The sequence below is a fragment of the Plectropomus leopardus genome, chromosome 17 (assembly GCF_026936395.1).
Source record: "Plectropomus leopardus strain MGB_pleo_1.0 chromosome 17, ASM2693639v1, whole genome shotgun sequence".
NCBI classification, from domain to species: Eukaryota; Metazoa; Chordata; class Actinopteri; order Perciformes; family Serranidae; genus Plectropomus; species Plectropomus leopardus.
In genome coordinates this window covers 24,938,471-24,960,027 of record NC_142192.1, presented here as the reverse complement: position 1 = coordinate 24,960,027, position 21,557 = coordinate 24,938,471, and the positions used below count along the sequence as shown (strand labels likewise).

The window sequence follows — 21,557 nt, the reverse complement described above, 5'->3', positions numbered from 1 at the left end:
AAACAAACACATGCACACGCGCTTTCATGTAACACAGTATGTGAGCACAAATGCAGACACATGATGCTAAACACACAATCACACACACCTCGCCCCAGGGATTTTTATAACACCAGTGTCGCTTTTAAAAGGCAGAGTTGATGGAAACCATGCCTGTCCATTGAGAAAGTGATAGAGAAAACCAGACTCTGTGAGGTGTGGGAGACTCGTTTTGTGACACCGAACACTAGAAGTCCCTGAAAAACAGAAACCACTGAGAAAAAAAATTCATAGCAGGTTATCTTGGAAGGAAAAAAAAAAGTTCTGAATATTCCTGACAAGTGATTGATTAATTGGCCTCTTATAGGGAACAAACTGTTTTTCATTTACCCAACTAGGCTAAAAGTGAATTGACCCTGCACCTTGATTATCATAAGACAAGTTGATTAGCTTAGCTGTAAGTCTGGAGCACATGATCAGTGATTAATGATTTTGACCCCCTCTTGAGCCTTATGTGCATGCCATTGTTTCCAAGATTAAGGGCACTGAGTTTAAAACACTTAGCTGTCCCCCCTTTACGCTAGACATTATGTGCATGCCAGAGGTAGAGCAGCTAATGGGAGACTTGAGGACAGAACGTCTGAAGTACCACGCTGTACCTTTTTTCCCCATTAAGTTGAACTCGAGACGTTTGGTCGACATGCAGTCCTCAGCATGTAATTTACATGAGCGGCATTTGGCAATACTTGCAACAACTGTTCAGTTCAAGAACAAAGAGTGCAAGTACAAAGCATCCACAGGCATCATGGAACAAATGTGCACACATACACACAACCTAATTATAGTGATAGGGTTCAAACAAAACACATTCCTGTAGTGTGTGTCTGTGTGTGTGTGTGTGTGTGTTTGCATGTGCACTTTGTTGACAAAGAGCAGTCAGCAGTGCAGAACATGGGGCTCTGACTGACCCCATGTGCCTCTCACGTGATTATGATACTGTACTTGTATGTTTGTGGGTATTAATTGTGAAGCACATGGAGATGACTTTGCCTGCAATTAACAATTATTTTCAGCATTAACTAATCTGCAGATTGTTTCCAAGATTAATTGATTAATCATTTTTGTCTTAAAATATCAAACTGACAACTTCAATACGCTTGCTGTTTTCTTCAATTGACCAACTGATCTATTGACTAATTGTTGCAGCTCCAGAGGTAAAACACACACACACACACACACACACACACACACACACACACACACACACACACACACACACACACACACTCTCTCAAGTGATGGGCCAAAATTACCACACAAATTTTTTTGAGTGACTCTTTTTAGTGCTCAGTATGTACGAGATCAGCCTGTCGAATCGTTACGGATTGTAACGTTGTGCAATAACGGCACAGAATGAGTGAGTTAGGACCAATTACATTGGACTCACTATTTTATCTTTATCCATATAAACATATATATGATAAATGATGAATGCATTTAAGACACAAGATTTGTGAGGCGGGCGAGCTGTCGAATGTGCATGCGAGAAAACAGAGAGACTGACACTGTATTTTGCAAAGATATCAAAACTATCAAAAAGGTTCGACACATTTCCAAGGAACCAATGCTGCCTATCTCTAGCTCACACAGACACACAGATGCACACACACACAAACACACACACACACAGACCTTTTATATTTGCATGTGCACACAAATATTCATTTCAGTTGACTCGTCCAGCAGCAGCAGCACCTGTGTTAGTGCAGGAATGGTTGATATTGCAGGCCTGCTGCGGCTTGAAAGACTGCATTCATCCCTTTCCAGAGCACTGACTGACACACTGACAACCTGATGGAACTGTGTGTGTGTGTGTGTGTGTGTGTGTGTGTGTGTGTGTGTGAGTATGTGTATGTGAGAAGGCGAGAGGGCCATGTATGTGCACACTGTATGAAGACAGGTCAATGCACAGGTCAAAGCTCCCTGGTCTGTATGTTTGTGTGCTCATGAACATGTGGGAGCGCATGTGTGATTGTGTACATGTTTATCTGATGTGTGTCTGTGTGTGTGTATCCAAGGCACACTACTGAAAAAGGCAGTTTTCCTGTGGCACAGGTGTATGTATGCACAGCAGAGGTTTACATAACACACAGCGTGATTGATCTCAGGCGGGAGCCCTGTGAAGCTTTTGTAGTATTTTTCTGTTGAATAATGGTGGCTATATTTATATAGGAATGTGTTCTCTACTGCAAGTGAAATATTATTTACCTAAACAGTCAATCCATGTGATATCCTGAACGTAAAAGCATCCAAAACACGCATTAATAACACTAAACTTGAAATGTTCATATACAGCAGCCAGGATTCCAACCTTTTTACCTGTGACTTGTATGTAAAAATCGGTAATAAAACACACAATTTTCATATTTTTTATCGATTTAAATCACCCAGTCATTTAGTTGTTTGTTGGCAAAAAAGTCTTGGTTGCAAAATGACAAAAGGTCTGACCTCAAATTCAAGGAAAGGACCTGCACAGAGGCTGAAATAAGATGGAGGCAGGCTGACGTGTTCATAGTTCTGCTGTTAAAGGATAATTTTGGCAACATTTTACTGCAACAGTAGTTAATGCTGCCAGCTTGTAGAGCTGGACATTCCCAGAAATGAAGAGGAAGTGGTCAGATATCAAAGTCAAATGCCAGCAAGTGCAGACATGTTCACCAGTGAAGCATCGGTGTCGCCGTTTAGGGTCAGAGGACACGAACGTCTGCCGTCTATAATTGGAGGCTTCCTCATCCGCAGAGACACAGAGCTCAGAATCCCTGCTTTACTTCTTTTACACACATTTCACTGGCTGTTTATAAACCTCATGTGGCACGTCTGACAAAAAACTCTCTGTTTAGATCTAGGTATTTGTTTGGGAAAAGCTCTGACACGTGACATATGATTTTATTTATTCAAGTCCTCCCACAGTGAGGGGTTTGTATACATGCATCCACGTTATTGTAGAGTTATGCACATCTGCATGTCAACTTTGTTAAGATACATCCCAAACTTTGCAGGTGCACAACTGTTTTTTTGTGCAAACACAAATGCATATAAAAAACACCCCTTGTTTTCTGCATCCTAACATTAACCAAAGGGTGTATAAAGCAAATACTGTAACCAAAGCTAAAGCAAAAATTAGTTAAGTTATTTAAAGAATTTTCTGAACATTTGCAAATGTTATGCACTAATATGCGCAAGGGCTGCAGCTAATTATCATTTTATGACTGAATAATCTGGCAAATTATTTTTTGATCAATCATATAAATCAGAATCAACTTTAATGGCCATGTGCACACAGCTAAGACTTTTTTTATTTTTAAATATCTCTCAATGTACTATACCGAAAAAAACACAAGTATGTGGTGAAAATGGAATATAAAGCACTGAGGACCAACTATGATAATAAAATAAAAATGTCTGTGTACAAATATAATATGTGAATGTCTATATACGGTATATTCAGTTTGCAGGACTATATTGACAGTGATAGAGGATATGTGAAGACAAATTCTGGTCTACATTAGTCTATAAAGGGGGCAGTTTTGGTATTGCATGGTATTAAGAGTGTATGATTGATTTGACTCTTCATCACATTAACGGCCTGTCAAAGAAATTGCTCTCGTGTCAAGCTTTTTTGATGCACAGTGTTCTGTAGTGGGTCCCAGAGCGATAACTTTGAACATGTTGTGTTCAGGGTGTGAAGAGTCTGCGCTGAAGTTTCCTGCCTGTCTCCTGACTCTGAAGGAGTATAAGTCCTGAATCAAGAGCAGGCTGGAATCAATTATCCTTCCTACAGTCCTGACTGTCCGTTGTTCCAGCCCCATTTGGTAGCTGATGCAAACCACAAAGTGATGGCCGTGCAGAGAACAGACTGCAATATTGCAGTGTATTATTGTATCAGCAGCTCCTGAGGCGGGCTGAACTACCCGAGCTGGTGCAGGAAGTACATCCTCCGCTGGGCCTTTTTCCCCAAGCCCTCAGGACTGGAGCTTGGCTTTAAAGCCAATTTGACATACTGGCCAAACGGTGTAATTACAGCTTCCAGGTCTGTTTCAAGACTTGTGTTTTTGCATTGAAAGAGACGGCTGTACACTGTAAACACAGCTATTTGTAGTTTCCAGGCTGCCTTAATTTTTTAAGTTGACTGAATTTGAGAAGACAAGTTGAATCACTACAAAATTACCTCAACACACCTTCTCCAATTCAATCAACTTAAAAATTTAAGGCTGCCTATACACTAGTAAAGTTAAACCACTAATTGGTTTAACTTCTTCTTTTTACAGTGTAATTTAGTGCATATTTTTTTCACAAAACCCTCCCTGTGTGAACACTTAGATAGTGGTTAATTAAATCAGTATCTGCTAAAAGTTGTAAAATTCACTAAAAGGTGAATCCAGAGTTTTTTTTTCTACTGTCATTCATTGAGTGAGGCCAAAACCAAGCAGCTGGGAGTGCGCTCGCTCTATAGGCCCATAGAAGGAAGATCCAGAAATTTTATGCTCAGAAGTCTAACTTGTCCTGGCTTGATGCACCACTGAGAAACTTTATGAAACTTTATGTCCAGTTCTCTTTATACATCCATGCTTTGTCCTAATGGTGGATGTCCAGTTCAGTTCCTGAAAATGAATGCATCTGATGAAGGACTCCAAAATGTCCAAAAATTGTGATAAATATCCATCAAAACTTCCTGGAGCCCAGTGTGATGCCTTTAAATTACTAGTTTTGTGCAACCAACACTCCAAAACCAAAAAAGTATTCAACTTATAAAGTTATAAAACAGCAAAAACGCAGCAAATTGTCACATTTGTAAAGACAGATCCAGAAAATGTGTGAAAAATGTCTTAAAGATTACTCAGTTATTAAAATGGTTGGCAATTAATTATCTGTCGACTCATTCTGTGAGATATACTGTACTATAAGCTTGAGGTTAAGCCTCCACAAATAATTGTTGAAAGATTTTCCATCCATCCGCCCCCTGTCCTCTTAGCAGGCCGTTCCAAGGACACGAGATAAAGAGAGACCTGTTTTCTCTCTCGCACTCCCTTACAGATGGTCTTGGCACCCTTTCTAAGTATTCCTCCTTCCCGGCTTTTAAACCAGGAGAGTCTGTGTGTCGGCTGCTGACAGCCGCTGAGCACAGCAGAGCTTCAGTTCTGGGCCACATGCTACTCAACCAAACTCCCGCACGCTTGCACCGAGGGAGCGAGCAGCCTGTTGGCGCGGCAGAGAGGTAGATAACAGCCACACATGCATTTAAATAGAGGTGGATGCATATGTACACATTCCTGCCCACTGAGGCGAGTATTACATAGCAGGCCTGAAAGATGAGAGCTTCTGTACAGGCAGCGATGGGGGGATGTTATACAGCCTCTTTTATTCTGCTTTCTCTAATATACACTGCAGCTCCTGGGAGAATACCTGCTCAGTTAGCAGCATAACTATTAATTTCCTGCTTCTGCATAGACGAAAAGCTATACGGTGCACCTGTGGGCCAAAAGCGAAGCTAAGTGAGTATTAATGAGATGCAGGTGAAGGGCAGAAATCTGCTCAATCTGGGGCCAAGAGAGAAATGAGAATACTGCGCCGATAGAGGGCCAGACGCCCGCTTAGTTTCACGTTATATTCAGAGTGAATTTGAATGGAGGAGGGTCGACGAGACCTTTGTGACAGAACATGCTTTTGTCACGATGCTAATGGTCTCCCCAGGTTAAGTGGGCACTGCAGGGTTTGTCATTTCCAGACATGATTCGTTGGGATATGAGCGAGAGAGAAACAGAGGACCTCTTTAGTCCGGCTAAAGGTTTCCATGACACCCGGAGGTGGCGATTAATTAAAGGAGGAAACTGATGAGAATTTGGTCACAGAGTGTGTTTGTGTGTTTCTGTTTGTGTCAGCTGTAATTGCCTTTACCTGGGGCTCTCAAATGTTGGCTCTTTTTATTGTTAGCATGATTGTCTCCATCGCTCAGTCTGTGAGCTGCTTTGAAGAATGACATACAAACACAGGTTCCCCTGGGCCCTCAACATCCTCGTAAACTTAAATGGATGGCCATGAAATAAAGTTAATGTTAGAGCTAAAACGGTTCCCCACAAAAATAATTGGCCAGTATTTTTGTTGGTAAATGAAGTATTTTTTCATGAAAACATAGTGAAAGCTTTTGTCTTATTTGAAGAAACACTGAATTAGAGTTGAAATGATTAATAGTTATTGATCAAGAGAAAACTAACCAGCAACTAATTTGACAATTGTTTCAGTCATTTTGCATGCAAAAATAATAAGTATTTTCAAGTGCAAAGGGCTACAAGTGTAATTGAGAGGCGGGATATCACGGTGATTGCTTTTTCCTAAAAAAACAAAAAAAAAATGTCAGAATAAAATCTTGTGGGAAGATCATCTACACACTACTCATAAACCAGAATCTGGAGTAGGCATGGTTTGAATATCTAAAAACAGGGTTCCCGGGGATCTTTTGAAAGTCATAAAACCCAAACACACCAAACCCACATCAAAGAAATGGTGGTGAAGAAGGCTGACAGTTCTGTCACCAGCCATCGCCTGTGTCTCAGCCAAAAAGTTGCATTTGAACACACTGCAAAGACCAACGGTCAACCAGGACGCATGTTCTGCACCTGCCTGGAAGAAAATAGCACTCCATACCAGAAAGTGGCGATCATCTGTATTCGTTATTAAGAAATTATATATACTGTGTGCCAGTGAACACTAACACAAACAATTACCAACTGTTTCTGAGCTCAATAGCCAAAAAAATAAATCTAAATAAATATAATATATTTTTAAAAAATTACTGAATAGTACAAGTTTGTTTGCTTTCCTCACTTCTCTACCTCTTGTGCACTCAGCTGAACTGCCAATCAGTGATATCTCTCACCCACGAGCTTCACCACCAATTCAACATGCTGAATCAGCCAGTAAACAGTTGACAATGGCTAAATAGTGCCAGCAGTGTGGGACACTCTGCATAAACGAGGGCAACAGCTCAAAAGCATGCTTAAGACCTTAATTAAATTTGGATGTCTTAAATCAGTCTTTCAACAGTCCTAAAAATGCTAAGAAAAAAAAAATTGGTAACATCTATTTTAAAAAAATAAATAAATAATTTGACTATTTATCAGGATTTCCTGGCATATCTGCAACTGGTACAAGGCAATGCATACAAGGCTCGGTGTATTTTATGCAAAAACTACTTCTTGTAGCATGATGGGTATCAAGGCAGTAAAATTACACAAGCAGAGTCAGAAACACGAAGTCGCAGAGAAATCTCGTCATTAAGCGGGAGGTACATTCCAGTTATGTTCTGTCCTCATCCTTTTAAGTAATTAAATTTGGCTAATTCATGTTTGTTCATGCTGTATTTTTTCTTCATCTTTGTTTATTGTAAAATTGGACTTAAATTTAATCTTGAGCAACATTTAAAAAAGTCTTGAATCTAAGCTGCCTTAAACTGCAGCAACCTTTAAATTAGTGACTTGGAGAATTATTTTCCAAATAATAAGACACTTGTTTTGAGATTCAACTAGTGATTGGTCAGTTTGGGATCTCTACTTCCAGCTGGGAGTTGAGCTGTTTGTAAAACTTCCTTCCATTTAACAGCTCTTGTTTCTCATTCAAACAGCTGCTCACATGTGTGCACATGACTCGACTCCATTTTGAGTCCCTGCGAGTGGTTTGAGCCTCTGATATGTGGTATTCGTGATATGGGCCATGCTATCACTTCCAGCCATATGGAGAAACTTCAGATTGTTTCCACACTGTGCCTTAGTGCTTCTGGGTTACTGGAGTCTTTGAGATACCGAATATGAGACCTGTTTTATATAACGCACTTAAATCTCTCTCTCTCTTACCGCGTTTGCGCTTCCTCTACACCGCTCAGCTCAAGCTTTTCTCTTAAGCTTCGTATTTCTCTCCTGTCTGGAGGGAAGAAAGCTGCCGTGCTCCTGCAAATCTGTCTGTTTCCCCCTCCTCAGCATCACAGATGACTGGAAGGTGAAGCCAATTTCCCAGTGTCTAGAGTTTCACAGCTGACAAAGAATCTAGGCTTTCCCGTGCGTATCAGAGACCGTTTAACGGAGCTGAGGAATTTCCCCAATTCCCAACCGGTAGACGGCAAGCAGGGAGACGTACAGGAGGGAGGAGAAGAGGGAGGGATCGGTCCGAGCCATAGGCCTGGGAATCTGTAGAGCTCCTTCTTGTGCAGGAGGCAGAAAGAAAGCCAGTTATGGTCCATGAAGCTGGATACCGCAGCGCTGAGGTATTCTCTAAATAGGGCCATGTTGAAGCCACATGAGCTCCACATTGTTCCCGTCTTTATGAGTTCTGGCAACGCGCAGGGAGACGTTTCATAGGAAGAAGGTTTACATTAACTTTACGTTAAATCTGATCGGGGCCTCCGGAGAGCCACTTGACAGAATCGGACAGCCTTTAATTAGAGTGGTGAAGTATTTAGTGGTCTGCGATGAAGTAAATCAGATGTAAAGTTTTGCAGCACATGAGAAACTGCAGATATTTACATTGACACACTCACAACATATAAAAAGCTGCTTTGAGATAAGACTGTTGCACTTTTTTGTTTAACTTATTTTCAGTGGTGGGTGCATGTTTTATTGTTAGGCACATTAGCTTAATCAGAAGTGGACAGGTAGGGGTGAGAGAGGCAGGCACCATTGTTCCCTCTCTGCCGGTCAGTGGTCTGTCAGCATGTGTCTGTTTTTCTTGGAAACCATGAAATTGACTTTCTTCCTGTTGGGAAGCAATACAGCAAGGGAGGAAATCATAGCAGCTCCATGTTGTGTCTTACTGGTCTGTGGGATGGAAAAAACAGAGGAGCATGTGGTGCTGTTTCACAAGCAGCACACTACGGTCGGCAGGGTTATGGTTCTACCCGCTTGTACTGTTTACATGGTATTTGTGTTTACTCGTTTCTTAGCTGTGAAGTAACAATTAAATCCCCAGTCCGCTCCTAGTGTTCACCTCATGTATGGATTTAGTTTTTAAACTGGACTTTGACATGCTGCTTTTCTTTGGAAAACAGACGAAACTAAACTAATTGTGCATTCCAATACTCATACTACCATGCACTTTAGTATGCCAGAAAAAATAAGTTCTGATACATAGTTTTTCAAATGCAGTGTGCCGAAAACACCAGGATGTTCTACTGCATCTGCTCACATTTTGCAGTACACAGGCCAGCATGGTTTTCTGGTTATACTGACCCACAATCCTCTGCATAGTGGCAGATCTGTCACATGGACTGAGCCACAGACACAGTTCATTAACAGCTGTCAGAAACCACAGTGACAGATGACAGCGCATTCAAGTGACTGATGACCAGATATAGATATAGGCTAATAGCAATAGGAACTCTTGAAGTAAACCAAATAATCAGAGAGGTAACAAACAACAAATGGACAGCTATGAAAAAACAATGACCTAGAAATGCATGTATACTTTTATGAATATGCTAGAAGCTATTTTGTATGTAAGTTAAAACCACATACATGTAAAAGTAACAATAGCAGAGCTCTCCAGGGTGACCTCCCTCTCTGATGAGCTTGTCAAATGGTTTTAGTGTGTCTAAGTTAAGGTTGAGGGTCAAAGTTCAAGGCGTAGTGTCATGATGAAGTAGTATGTCCTGATTTTATGCATTCTCAATGCAACAATAAACTAATAAAAGAGAAAAGCACACAATTTTTACTACAGGTAAAGAGTCAACAGACTCACCAGTGGATTTGTGAGGCTCTAGTTTGGCACGTTGCATGCTCTCAATGACAATGATAATCATGTGGTGTTGGAATAATCAGAAAAATACATTTACAGCAGAGAAAATTCATGTAAACACCCCCCTCATGTTGCAACAACAACTCAAAAAGTCAACAAAAATGTTCATACAGGAGTTGCCAAGTTGAAATCATATATGCAGAATAATGGTGGACTAAAGTAAATGTTTGGCTGATCATAAGAAATTTCTTAGAAATTCCCATATTGCATGTTAATTTTTTGCTCATATGTAATCTGTAATATGGTATCAGGTTGAGGAGCTCATATAATATGCTTGTGTTTATTTGGTGTGATATATGGGATTATCATGCTAGTGTTTGCTAATTAGCAGGAATCTGGTCATAAACTTAAGTATTGGATATTTTTGAGCTGATTATTGTATTATACCAATCACGGATGTTATTGCAATTACTCCAGAGGGGTAGATGAGAGTCTGTGCCAAATTTTATGATAGTCCATAAAACCACAAATGGCAACCTCACCGTCAATCTAGAGAAAAGCCACGGGAGCACCAAAACCTGTGGGATTCCTCTTCATGGTAACAGTAATGTCTGCACAAAATTTAATGGTCATCCATCCAAAAGTTGTTGAGATATTTCAGTCTGGAGCAAAATGATGAACCGACCACCTCACATTGTCATCCCCGGAGCCAAGACGCAAGCATGGCTAAAAAATATGTGGATGATGGTTCATCATTTTAGTGCCTTCATCATCTGCTCTGTCTGTCAGCCAAAAATCCACAGCCACCAGTTTTACTTTTGATGCTCTCTCTGTGGGCAGAAAATGTCGGCACAGTGAGGATTGGTAGCTGATCTGTCATATTTCAGAGTCGATGGATTAGCTCAGCAGTGACAGGCTGAGTCAGTCAGCCGACACGTTGAGTCCGCTGAGCAGCAGAATGAAGGTCTGCTGCGTTTGATTGTCCTGCAGTCTCAGACCGCTTACTTAATCTTTATGGGGACATAAAGTTGTTTTAATGCACCCGTAAGAGGCTGCTCCCACCATTTCGATAATAGTGCGGAGGGCAGAGTACGAGGAACAAAAGAGTAACTCATCTTTTCACCTTTCGCCCAAATAAAAAGTTCTCTGAATGATATTTGGGAAATTAAAAAAAGAGAAATGTTTTAGCGAGAATTTCCATTTTATGTAGTTAATGAGAAATAACTGATAGTATTTAAGGTTTTTTGCAATCACAAGAACTGCCCTGCAATATAAAACTACACCTCCCAGCATGAAAGCTGACTGTGTGCCACCTGCTCAGTGCAAAACAGTCAGGAGCCCAAGAAACTCAGTAGCTTAGTTACTGTTGGACTTCCATTTGACGGGAAATAAAAGAGGATTTATACGCAAAGCCCACGCTGCTCTGTTTCTGATGGATGTCTGAGTGACACTGAGGAAGTATTTAGGATTGAATTTAGGAAGAAGATAATAAGTTGATCTATTACTACAAGTGACTTCTTTCGACCAAAATCAAGACTCAAGACTTTTTGACTTCTACGTGTCTGTGGTTCACTGGTCAACAATATTTTTTTTATTTTTAACCAGGCTTTTCTTTAACAGCTGGTACTGTAGTTTTTAGCAAACATTTCAGGAGTAAACAGAGTTTTTGTCAGTGACTATTTTCAGCTGTGGATAAATACACATTTGGTGTGCTTGTGAGTATTTACAGCAGCAGGATGGCGTATGTGGGGAGGACTCAAAATAAACTACAGAACCCATGTTTATTGTAATGTGTGGTTCATTGATGTGTTTGTAATAGCTTTTGGCCAACAATGAGGTGCTGTGGTAGAGACCAATAAGCTATATCAGGCTTTAGCTACGCAGGCACTTTGTGTTCATATAAATGTATTATTAGTTTTGGTCTTTTCATGGGATTCAGTGACAATAACATACTGAAAATATTGACTACACTGTCACTAGATTTGTTTTTTAACTGTGGTCCACCTTCAGTTTTAGGCTACATCCACGTTAATATGTTTTTGTTGTAAAACGCACAATTATTGCTTCATTTATGCCTAAAGTCCACACTACTCCAGCATTTTGGCTCCCCTAAAACAGAGACCTTTGAGAACGTGGCTAGCCCAGTTTCAGTTTGAGAACTCCGGGGCTGTGTTTAATCCGAGCAGGTGAAAACGGAGAATTTTGGAAACAATAGCACGGACACCTTCTTTAGTTTTTTAGACTGGGTCTCATCAGCCACAGCATGTTAAGCCAAACTAATATAGGTATGTCTGCATACCTTTTGTGACTTCATCCTCCTTGTGTGGGTTCTCCTTTCTTTTTGCCATGGCGTCCTCCAGGTGATGGACAGCGCTTTGACAGTTAGCAGAGCGCAGTTTAGCCTGCAAAAATAATAACAGAATCAGTGAAACTAGCAAACAAAAAACTAGTTTATCCATTTCTCAATTTATATTTCATCCCATCCTTATCATTTCAGCCGTAGCTATTTCATCGAAAACCGCTTGTGTGCCTGGTGCGGTGAGGTGCACATTCTCACTGCATATTCTTCCTCCGTAAATACCAGTTAATGGGGCAACAGGATTCGATTCCAACCTCGGCCCTTTGCTGCATGTCAGCCCTCCCCAAAATGCATAAAGATCAGTATATGTGTGGAAGAGGCGTATACATGTTTTTTATGCATACACATCATTTATGCATCTGGCCTCTGGTCTGACTTTTAACCATTTCCATAGTATTTTTCTGAAACTAAGCAACCAATCACAAAGTAGACGATCCTCTTCTTGTATACACTGGTGCAAACATACACGGTGTACATGAATGGTCATGTGATCTGCATTTTCAGGTGTATTAGTAGAGACAAAGTTTAATACTAAAATGGCGCTGAAACGCTTGCGTGTACCAAGATCATGTTCATTTAAAAACGCTGCTATAAAATGAGAGAGTATTAGTGTGGATGAGGACTTAGGAAGGCTGTAAGTTGCACACAGTCCAGTATGTTGCAGACACCCCTGGAAGCTTGAGTTGGAAACCCCTCCGGCTCCTGCCAACCCCCTTATGGAGGGGCTTGAGCCCTGTGGAATGTGGCGTATGCCTTTCTATGTCAGACGGCCGTTTGTTTTGGAATAGGAGACGATATGAATCTGAGCCGAATGCACCCACATGCCCAGTTTGTGCTCAGGTTGTTGAGATGGGGGGGGGGCTTTCACCTACAGAGACAATGTGATATAATCCTTCAGGGGATGAGAGAAAATGAAAAGACTCAGGAGGGAGGTAGGATGAAATTTCCACAAGATATTGTACAGTGCTGAGCCTCTAAATTAAATGTGTCATTTTAGAGCAATAACCGCCAGCTATTTATAAGTCAACATGTAAGATAGGCAGGATATTGGCATGTTGCATTGAGCTGAAACTCACTGTTTGAACTGTCTTGAGTTATTAGTTCAAAAGCATAACTCATGTGGTTAAGTGAGGAGGCGACATCCAGAGAAGTAGGTGTGTAAACCGTAAATGTCAGCCCCAGACTATGGCTCTCTCTTTATCTCAGTCGCGCTCTCGTTCGCACTTCCTCTCTCTTGCTCTCTGTCTGTCTCTGTCTCCCGCCCACACACACACACACACACACACACACACTCGTGCACACAGCGACTGTTACCCACCACAACTCAGCTGGAGTAGCTCCAGACCTTAAGGGCTCAGAGAGAGTTTGATTTGTGTTGACTTCCTGCAGGAACTCCCCCTCTCCTCTGCCCGCGGCTCAAAGACTATCAATTAGTTCCTTATTATGATCCCTGGGAGGGCAATAAAAGTTAGAGTGGGTTCAAAGAGCACAAAGGCAGACACACACACTAACTTTTTTCGGGCCTGTCAGAGTTACAGTTTGGACATCCTCTCCTGTAGGTGGCTGTTAGTGCCTGCTCCGCTCTTATTTACATTCTCCAAACAATGCTCACTGCCCACATACATGACTCACAGAGACCTTTTTTCTGTCTGTCTTGCCAGCCAATTTTTACAGTCATCAGCAGGTGCTATGGGAAAAAATTTAATGTTTGGATGTCGGCAGCCCCTCCTGTCCTGTTTTTTGACTCTAATAACAACACCATCGAGTTTCCAGCTGTTAATAATACTTCTTCCGTGAAGGCAGCAGCTGTCTGCTCTGTTGATGGCTGATGCTGCATGAATTCAGGGAGCCAATTTGTCACCCTATATAGCCACCAAACTCTTCTCCAGTAACTCCTCTCCTACTGTCCACTTCTCCAAACATCAGGGAGACACAATAGAATTGCAAAGAGGCAGAACTTTTTTTGTTTTTTTAAACAATTTCCATTTGAAGGTTTTGTCCACATGATATGTTCAGTGTTTCTCAACAGAAAAACTCAGTCTCCAGGACAACTTGATGTTATGCCAATCAATTTTAATGACTTCAACTTTGTTTCTGAGAAAGTGTGTCTTTTGTCAGTTTGGTACGATTGCTCTAAAGGTCATACTAATAAACCTCCACCGGTGTATAGCTATGGTGAAAAATCCAGCCAGAGGACATTTGATACAGCATTGCTACATTAATCAAACATCAATTAAGATTGCTAAATTGCTAAATGTATTATCAATGATCATTTAGTGTTCTGGCTTAATTTTGGATTAACGCAGCTGCGATGGCTTCTTCTGCACAGCAACCGCGCCGTAGGCTTATGGATATGGTTGTATTGCTGCCATAAAACACTGATAGGAAAACAGCATATTTCAGAAATTAAAGACGGGCTCAGACTACCAGAGTCCTGGGTCAGTCTCACCCTGATTCACCCCTCCCAACAATCAGAAGAGATATCTGTTGATTATCTGGTAATGTGAGAGGTTCTCAGATCCAGGGGCCACCCCAATAATTTCAGACACATTCAGTGTTTAAGATTTAAAATTTGAATGATTACGATGATGATTAGCACTTAAGCAAACCAACAGTAAACGTTCTAGTCTTTGAGACTTTAGCTGGGAGACAACTGTTGACATATATGAAAACTGATAGTTAAAATCACAGCCCGGCTTAAATTGAAATTATTTAAACTGGTGGCAGTAACACAAAACTATAGGATCACTTATCTTGGAGACTCTCGTGTTTCTATGTTAAGCAACGTGACATCATTAAAAGAAAACATTTAATGAAAATGAAGAGTGACAGCAAGTATTTTCAGAAACTGCAGCTTGGCCCACTTTGCAACTTTACATCTCCCCTTTGCTACACTATATATATATATATATATATATATATATATAAGAAATAAAGCTGACTTTGACTTGACTTTGAAATGAAGTATGTGAGATTTTTTAACATGTATGAAACTTAAGTATGGAGACAACAGTACCTTAATTATATACAATTTTCAGTGGTATAATACAGTATGCAAACATTGGACTCTATGCAATGACTTGCAGTGGACCACAACATTCATAACAGACCAAGACAGATCTGTAACTTCGATAACTCTTTAATTCGAGTGTAAGTAGAAGATATCACTTTCCTACAAGTAATGCATTTTTTATAAATTCTTTTTAAATTGCCGGTAGAGCTGAGGTTGGTAAGGGGTACCACAGTCACGTATCTCAGAGGCTCTCAGGAAGTTACATGGTAATTACAGCTAAGAGTGTCTGAAAAAATACGTAACGTTAAGTTGGGTGCAAACCTCGTATCTCCATATTCCACTATTTCTTTCTTTTTTTTCTTATAAATTAATTCTTTCGGTTGCCCTCTACGTCTATCTGTGGATGTTACCATTTCTCAACTAAAGAAATGTATTTAAAAAGCTTATGACTAAACCTCCTATCTCCATTGGATCCTTTTAAAAACAGTGTTTTTTTTAAAAAAAAAAAAACAATTTTGGAGATAGGAGGTTTGCGCTGCACAGCAGCGATAGGCTACTACTACCCATGTACACAAAATGATGTTGAATGGTGCACATATCGGGTAAGTATAATGGATAATATGCAATTATGGACACAGCGTATGCTTCTCTCTGCCCCCTTTTCTACTCCTTATCCTTCCAGCTGTAGTAGGAGGACATCCTTTATGTCCCTTTCAGTCCATGACCTCTCTGCCTTTCTACTGTTTTGTCCCGTCTGTTGCGCAGTGATAAAGTCCAGGTCATGATAGAGGCAGTTGGAGGAAGAGAGTAGTGGGTTTGTGGAGGAAGTTTGGTTTGTGGACGGCAGAGTGAAACAGGGCAGAGCACAGTCGCTGCCTGCTAGACTGTGTTGCTGTATTGACCTTGTGTATGGATCTGCGGGCAGGCCAAGTGGAACAGATAAAGTGAAAGACAGCAGGCAAATCTGCCACCTTTACTTTGTTAATTAGGGATTAACAGGCTCTCTCCATCTCTCTCAGACACACACACCCTCCCCTTCACATATTATTGAGTTCTCTCATAGATGCAGATATTTGTTTGCCTGGATGTGATAATGAGAACTGATTTCTCCGCAGAGTCAGGCTTCCACAGCATGCACTGCATATGTCGAATTCTCATATTACTACTGAACAAGTACAGAGGCAAAGAGCTGGTTGCATGCCGCCAAAACTGACTGTAGTAAAGTAGATCCAAGGGCTGCACCTCACCATAGTTTTTGTGTTGATGATCAGTTCATCATTTTGTCAGTGTTACATCTTCAAATAGCTTGTTTTGACTACCAGGAGAAGTTCGCCTAAGGCGTAAATGTGCTAGGTCCAGTGCTGGATAAAAAACAGAGACGGCAGCACATTTAGTCTGACATTTTGGAAAATATGCCTATTGGCTGTCATGGCCTAAAGATGGATGGCTTAGTGTAGCATTAAGACCAGGAGTAGAGGCAAATAAACAGTAAGACTCTGCACACACAACATCCTGTAAAAAAACACCACTTGTCATTTAAATATTAAATAAATGAGCTTTACAAGTGCTGATAGGATATGCTATCTATTTTCTCCTGCTCCCAGCCTTCGTGCTGAGATAAGTGAACCATCTCCTGGCTGTGGCTTCATACTTAGTAATGCATCAGTGATGGAAGCCGTATTTAGATCTTTTACCTCAGTGAATCTAATGCTGCACTCATACTACAAGTTTTACAAGCAACAGACTACAATACGTTTTAAATGGAAGCCGGTGACATGAACTGACGCCCGACACTTGCCGCTGCTGACGGGTGTGACGCTCAACAAAATAAAGCCGTCCTGGCTCGCTGCAATGACGCGGTGAAACGTCAAACAATCAGTATGGATTGTTTTTGCTTTGGTTAGGGATATACGGGGCGGCAAAATGTGCAGCTAAAATGGGGCATGTATTCCCTGATACATGTGAAATATTTAAGAGCCCTGAGAAATATATACATGTAAGGTCCTATGTAGTCTTGCATTATGTATGTATACCATGCAGTTTTTTATTGTTTGTTTGTTTTTTATTTTATTTATTATTATTTCAGCCCTTATAATATATGTGATATTGCTGTCATATGTGTTCGGTAAGTTCTGTCTGATCTAAAAACGTAATCAAATATTTCTTAAAAAGGGCTCAGAAACTGAGGGTAAGTATAGATATTCTTATGACTAAATGCAAACTGAAGCTGATGTTCAGTGGAGGTGGATGTAACTAATTACGCCCCAACGCTTCATTCCACCATTGCTTAGCATACAGATATGAGAGTGGTATTGATCTTCTCCTCACACACTTGACAGGAAGTCAAATAAGTACATCTCCCAAAACGCTGACATATTGCTTAAGCAGCAAAGAAACTGGAATCAGAGAATATTTTGAATATTGGCTCAATAACTGAGTCAAATGATAAATCAGTAATGAAATTTCTCGTTGAACTGCTGTCATCTCGATTAATCTCGTCAATTATTGGAGTGTAAGCGTGTTTGATTAAATATAAGAAAAGAGGAGGCATGTTTGCAAGTGATTTGCAGTAGATTTTCCTGTTAATTATAAAGAATTTGCAGACCTGGTTGTAAAGCACAACGCCTTATATTCACTATAAGTAAATGTGCTTAGAAAACAGAGAGGAGCGTTTCTCTGTTGTGGTTCTTCCTAAGCTCATTGCAGTTCTGAGGTAGACTTAAGGAAATAGTTAAGAACCAGAAACGAAGGAGGATCTGAGACGCTGTCTGTGTGCCTGTCTGTCTGCCAGCCCCCGTGCACTTATTTTCCCCTTTTTCTTCTCTCTGAAGTCGGCGTTATGATGTGTGTCTGTGTATTCGTCTCACGCCTCTGAGATATGAGAGTTGGATAAGGGTTTGTGTGTGTGTGTCTGTGTTGGCACATATGTGTGTTCCGTGGGTGCTTTCATAGACATGCAGATGTTCAAGTGTGTGTGTGTGTGTGTGTGTGTGTGTCTGCATTCCTTTGAGGAACACTATTTCCCCTGGCCTGACTTGGAGTTGAGCTAATATTTGTTGTGTTAGAAGTGAGAGCGGAGTGTCAACAGTAGGAAGTCAGGAGCCCTGGGTTAGTTCATTTTCCTCCATATGTATCCCCTCATCACCTCCGTTCATCTCGTACAGAACGGAGAGGGAGATGCAAATATTACACTGACACACACACACACACACACACACACACACACACACACACACACACACACACACACACACACACACACACACACACACACACACACACACACACACACTGTAAGCACATGCAGCCCCAGCGCCTTTCAAGCCCTGCTAGGCATGGACATGGTGATTCTGACAGGCTTTTAGCAGAGCAACCTCCAGGCTAGAGGATTGTCTGCAGCAGTGGGATATCTCCCCCCTCCTCCCCTCTCTCTTTGCTCATCCTCACACTTTTTGTCCACCCCCACTCTCTCTTTTATCTCACACTCTCCTCTCCTCAGTCCGTCCTTCACTGCCTCCTCTCGGTCATCTACATTTTGTCCAATCTTAGTTGTGTTCATGTCTTCTCCGGGTCAACGGGTCAAACGGAGAGAGTGACAGGGAGACACAGACGGACGGACAGACAGTGTGGAAGCTGCCTTCCCACTGGTGTATTAGTTCATTAGCAGGCAGACATGCCAGTAACAGAAGCTCCTCTCACAGCTAATAGAGGGCATACATCGCTCGCTACTAGCTCATTATGGCAGCTCGCCCTCCTTCTCGCTCGCATTCACTTGCTCTCTCTGTGTCTCTCCTTTCACCGTCTCCGAGCTTAGTCAGACGGTGTAGGATCGGCTTGTTAAGATGAGGCTGTCTGTGTGTGTGTGTGTGTGTGTGTGTGTGTGTGTGTGTGTGTGTGTGTGTGTGCAAAATACCCATCCATATGTGTCCTTGAGTGTGACTGTGCTTGGGAAGGATTTACCAGTTATTCCCCCTAATGATGAAAAGAGTCGGATAGCTCCAACAAGGCCATGCCAAAGCCGACTTAAACTAGAATAAAAATGTTAAATAAAGTCTAAGATTCAGGAGCTCTAAGGTTAGGTCTATGAAATATGATTTAACTTCTTAATTACATTCTTATGAGTTACTCTTCATGTGTAAAAGGAAGATTCTTTCAAATTTAAGTTATTCAATTTTTTTCTATATAATTACACGTGCATAGGCATGAGCAGAAAGAATTAATAACACCAAACCAAACCCATCTTTAAAAGCTCTTACAATGTAAGAGAAAGTAAAGAAATGTAACTACACCCAAGTCATCAATGGTCAGTTTGTTTATTTGTTTTCATTGTCTTTTGTTAGTTTTTTTTTCTTGTTTTTTTTCCTCATTTAAAAAAAAAAAATCATCCAATATCCAATCCAGTATCATTGCTTTGTTGACTTTGTGGTGCCATCGCAGGGCAGTACAATATACAAGAAAAACAAATCATGACGAAAAAACACAATACGCATAAAAATACAAAAATTATGAATTAAATACAGACCTAGTGCATAGAGGTTACACCAGCGCCTGTCTAAACAGGTGTGTCTGTCGCTGGCTTTTAAAAGAAACCAGAGTCAGCAGACCATAAGGATGCAGGCAGAGCACTCCATAATTTAAGGTGCTACGGCCTCAAACGCTCGATCAATCTGGGTCTTAAGGCAGGTGAGAGGGACAGACAGCAAATTTTGCATTTTTGACATGAGAGGGCCACGTTACATTGTGTTATTTTAGGGTTCAAGAGATTGGTGATGTGTCTGTTTAATATAAGTGTAAGGAGCTACGTTAATGAATGTGTGTTGCTGTAGGTACTGGTGACACAATAAAAATACAATCCTGAAAGTCTGATTGCCATGTAAACAGTAAAAGTATAGCATTATTATTAGATAGTGATCTACCAGTTTGGATGGCCAAAGTAGTGCATTGCGTGGTGGAAAATGTTCAGGTAGAGGCATCACTCAACTGAATGTGTATGCTGTGATTTTTCATACAGTGCTAACTGTCATTATGAATGTGGTCAGTACCTGCCCGCGCTTATTAATTTAGGTACCTGAAGATCACTGTTTTTTTTATACTGCTATAACACAAAGAGGAGTAGATATCGGTTCATGCACCTCATTTTGAACCATTCTGAGCATTTTGACCAAGAAAAAATTGGTTTGGACTTCGAAAAGTTGGTTTCCAGCTAAAACCAAAAACACAAGTTTTCCTCAACCTGAAGGGCTAAATGTGACAACACCATATTCTACATGATCGTAAAGAGGGGAATGGAGAGGACAAAAATGAACAAGTCAAATGAGAAATCGTCAGAAAAAAGAAGCTCAAGTGGTCTCACTAATAGTTGCGCCATGCTTGTTTGTTGTTGTTTTTATAAAAAAAAATACTATTATTATTATTTTTGGTCTTTTTTTTGCCTTTATTTGACAGGACAGAGAGAGGTGTATGGCGTGTATAATAACAGAACAAAAGCATGCAGGTAATCCATGCAGTCTACCATCTTGCTACCACTGTTTACTTCTGTTGTGCAAAAGTCATCCATGATTTCAATGGTTCCACTCAAAATTGGTGGAAACTACCAGAGCTAATATAGAATGAGCGCTTTAGTGTATGTATACTGCACTGCATTGAACATTGATGTTTGTCTCCTCCTTCATCTGCTACACTGCTCCAAGGCCTCTTCTCTCTGAAGGTTCAGTCCTTCTTTTTTTATTTAGTCCACTGCAAGGCGGACTGCTTGAGGTCCAAGGATGCAAAGCGTTCTGTATTGAACACAGGCTGTAGTGAAGTATTTGTTAGCCTCTTCTACTCTACCCTGTTGGTTTTAGATGATTTTAAAATGGAGGCAAACTAGCAAAAAACAGTGAATTATTAGATTTCTGTGTGCATTTTTCACTGATAAAGTTTAGTTCATAAGCAGGCATACAGAGGAGAAACACTTGTTATTTTACCTAAAATTAGAGCACATGTTAATGTAATCATAACATGCTGTACATGCAGCTAACAAAGCTAAATTTACCATCAAGACAGCCTTCAGAGGGCTTTTTCAAGGATCCCTTCACTGCTGTCATTATACTACATTGATCGTTGGCTGCTATAAAAATTGTTTACTTCTTAAGATTAAACATAAAGTTACTGCAGGTCTTAAAGTTTTTATTTTTCACTGGTTCACAAAACTTTAACATCATATTAGCTTTAAGATTTAGTGAGCAAGAACATAGACAGTGAGGAAAGGAGCACTGTTTGTGTTCCTTTAGAGAGAAGAGTCGATAGACTTGTGCTGTTTAATTGATGGGACTCAGAAAGTGTTCTCCATCATGGGAAATCTAACATTCATACCAAAAAATAAAAAGATAGGTTGCTAAATTAGATATTTCCAACTGAATCCATTTTACAAGCTGCCTGCCCTGA

The 21,557-nt window shown here is 40.7% G+C and overlaps 1 protein-coding gene and 1 long non-coding RNA gene across 7 annotated transcripts in view; one reads left to right on the top strand and one right to left on the bottom strand.

The window, feature by feature from the left end:
• The window catches only part of LOC148186667 (uncharacterized), a 140,207-nt gene that overhangs the window by 13,430 nt on the left and 105,220 nt on the right, over window positions 1-21,557 (bottom strand). For all 6 annotated transcript variants that reach the window (XR_015779509.1, XR_015779510.1, XR_015779506.1 and 3 more), the window contains one exon: window positions 12,059-12,161. This is a non-coding gene — a long non-coding RNA (uncharacterized LOC148186667). The remainder of the gene's footprint in view (window positions 1-12,058; window positions 12,162-21,557) is intronic.
• sdc2 (syndecan 2) overlaps window positions 1-21,557 on the top strand; it is a 63,591-nt gene that overhangs the window by 23,998 nt on the left and 18,036 nt on the right. The window lies entirely within an intron of this gene.